The 3221-nt window shown below is 42.1% G+C and overlaps 1 pseudogene; it reads left to right on the plus strand.

The window, feature by feature from the left end:
- The first annotated feature begins 1538 nt into the window (after positions 1 to 1538).
- LOC102766415 lies at positions 1539 to 2083 on the plus strand (annotated as a pseudogene).
- The last annotated feature ends 1138 nt before the right edge of the window (positions 2084 to 3221 follow it).

Here is a 3221-nt window from a genome sequence, read left to right on the forward strand (position 1 = left end):
ATCTCTCTTCTCTCTGTCCTTCCTCTCTCTAAAATAAAGACTTAAAAAAGGAAGGAAGGAAGGAAGGAAGGAAGGAAGGAAGGAAGGAAGGAAGGAAGGAAGGAAGGAAAGAAACACAGGGCTTTAAAATTGCTGTTGGCTTCATTCTTGTTACACCCTTCGATTTCTCACAGGTCTCTCCACAAAACGTTCCGAGGTGCCCGCTTCCTCCAGAGAGCAATGTTGATATTGGACTGAGTTCTTCAGAGCGTCATGTTTCCCCTTACATGGCAGTCTTCCTGGACAGAAACTCCCTCTGCCTAGAACACTAATTATAACCCATCACTCCATCTCCGCCACGTTTTACAAAGCGAATACATTCATACTTAAGGTTCCAACTTAAACACCGGTATTTCTTATAAGCTTGCTAGGTTAGGTACCCCTCCCGTTGATATATGCATGTGCTTCTTGTTACTTCTCACATTATACTGAAACAGCTTATACAGCTATCTAATGCCCCATTGGACTATGAGCTTCTGGAGAAGAGGCACTATGTATTTTAAACATTTTAATAATAGACTGAATCCAGTGAGGATAGAGATAAGAAATGGCTCTTTCTTTTTTTTTTTTTCCTTCTTCAAACTAGTACCTTAAAACATTTCTGATACTCCCCAGCTTCGGATGGAATCTTTCACAATAAATTTCAGTTGAACAAGCCTCATTTTAGTAATGGACTCATTTTGATATTATAGTCCAATTTAAGTTTAAACTTAAATCTCACATATAATGGAAACCTCTCCAATTGCCAGTGCACAGTGCAGCTGACCTTGCTTGGTCAGGGGACTGGTAGTGGGAAGGCAAACATGGTCTCTTTCTTCTTTCTTCTTTCTTTCTTTCTTTCTTTCTTTCTTTCTTTCTTTCTTTCTTTCTTTCTTCCTTTCTTTCTTTCACACCCTCTGCTCCTAGGTCTCATTTCATTCTCCAGTGTTTTGTTGTTGTTTGTTTATTTTGTTTTATTTTTTAATCTTCACCTGAGGATATGTTTTATGCTGGTGTGTGTTTCTCAGCATCTAGAAGGGTTTTCAGGAATCTGGGGAAGGGGCTGGTGTAAATGATTAAAGAGTCCAGAGACGAAATATAATTTTGGAAGGCATTTTGGGGAGCCAGAGAAGACTTAGCTAAAGAAACCAAGTTCTCCTTTTGTCTCTGGACCCCTTGCTTTTTATTAACACAAATTGTCCTAAAGCAAGGTAGATATACATATCAAAGGCAAAGTTTAGTGTACAGAATCCATTGTCAGATTGGGCGAACTGCCTATGGCTGTTCAGGTGTTTGGCCAGTAGGAGGAAATAACATATAGGTTAAAATGCCCTCAGCTGTGGGCAGCAGGCAATCAAATGTGCAAATCTTTAAGTGTGGGGAAATGCCCTTAGCCATTTCCAGCAGGCATTCCTCAAGGTTCCATCAACCTTTTGATGAAACTTCTTGCATTTATGACATGCTGGAATTAGCTTCCAGCAATTGTTAAGAGAGAGAAACATGTCTTTGCAGACGCCGCCGCCTCGAAGCCGCCCGAGATTAGCCATGGTGAACCCCACCATGTACTTCATGTACTTCGACATTGCCGATGGCGAGCCCCTGGGCCGCGTCTCCTTCGAGCTGTTTGCAGTCATGGTTCCAAAGAAAACTTCTGTGCTCTGACCACCGGGGAGAAGAGATTTGGTTATAAAGGTTCCTGCTTTCACAGAATTATTCCGGGATTTATGTGCCAGGGTGGTGACTTCACACGCCACAATGGCACAGGCGGCAAGTCCATCTATGGGGAGAAATTTGAGGATGAGAACTTTGTCCTGAAACATACAGGTCCTGGCATCTTGTCCATGGCAAATGCTGGACCGAACATAAACGGCTCCCAGTTTTTCATCTGCGCTGCCAAGACTGAGTGGTTGGCTGGCAAGCATGTGGTTTTTGGCCAGGTGAAGGAAGGCATGGATATTGTGACAGCCATGGAGCGCTATGGGTCCAGGAATGGCAAGACCAGCAAGAAGATCACCATTGCTGACTGTGGGCAACTCTAATAAATTTGACTTGTGTTTTATCTTAACCACCAGACCATTCCTTCTGTAGCTCAGGAGAGCACCCCTTCATCCTGAGAGAGAGAGAGAGAGAGAAACATCAATCAGTTGCCTCCCTTATGTGCCCTTTCCAGGGATTGAACCTGTAACCTTTTGGTGTACAGGATAGTGTTCCAACTGACTGACTTATCTGGCCAGGGCCTTTTCCAGTGTTTTATGAGAAAGACAGGGAAACTTTTTTGTGTGATTGGTTTGTTATCATCTAAGCACACTGTTTGGCCCCAAATGCTAATTCTTCCATCAGTCTTATTAAAGGCTTCTTCTATTTCTCTTGTGGGTCCATGCATATTTTATGGTCCCATTCAGTTTCCCACCCCCTGGAAACACTTTATGGAGTTCCATTTTTGGAGTTCTTTACCAAGCAGGATGTCTTGTTGTAGAGGAAGCTGTCAAGATGTTTTGGGCCCGGCCATTAGTGCAGCATTTTCACTAGGTTAATGTGTAACCCCTACATCCTGCCACATGGCACTTGTAGGGGTACAGGGTACTTGCACTGCATGTTTTTGTGGTTTTTTTATTCCTTTTCCTCCCTAGGTATAAAGATGGTAGGTGACACAGATCAATTTCTTCATAAATATTCCCCAAATCATAGAGATGCATATTAGGCTCACATAAGACTTAATCTCAATATGCTCTCACCTAATAGCCTCAGAGATGGCCTAATGCCTTTCTACTATTTAGAAAGCATCCAATGGTGGCATGGGTAGCATACTACCCTTCTGGAGCTTTCCTCGTTTGTATTTAGGTGGCAGTTGGGAGAAGAAGAGCTAATAACACAGCACGCTGACTGACTACTCACTGAGTCACCCACTCAAGTTTCTAGTTTTATATTGTGGACATGGGTGAATTGTGTTTGCTATTTTAGTAATCCAACTTGGATACAACTTGAAACTCCATTTATAATGTGGAGGTCTTATTTCCTATTGTTTTCAGTTGTGAGGCATCAATCAAATTACTAGGCATTTAAAGGCAGAGAGTCAACATCGCAAAATAGTTAAGATTATAGGCACTAAAATATGAACAGGCAAACACATGCAGTTGGTTCATGAGTATTACAATGAACAGAAATTAACAAAGAAACTGGTTTTCCATTAGCTTTCTCCAGAA

The sequence above is a fragment of the Myotis davidii genome, unplaced genomic scaffold (assembly GCF_000327345.1).
Source record: "Myotis davidii unplaced genomic scaffold, ASM32734v1 scaffold49, whole genome shotgun sequence".
Lineage (NCBI taxonomy): Eukaryota > Metazoa > Chordata > Mammalia > Chiroptera > Vespertilionidae > Myotis > Myotis davidii.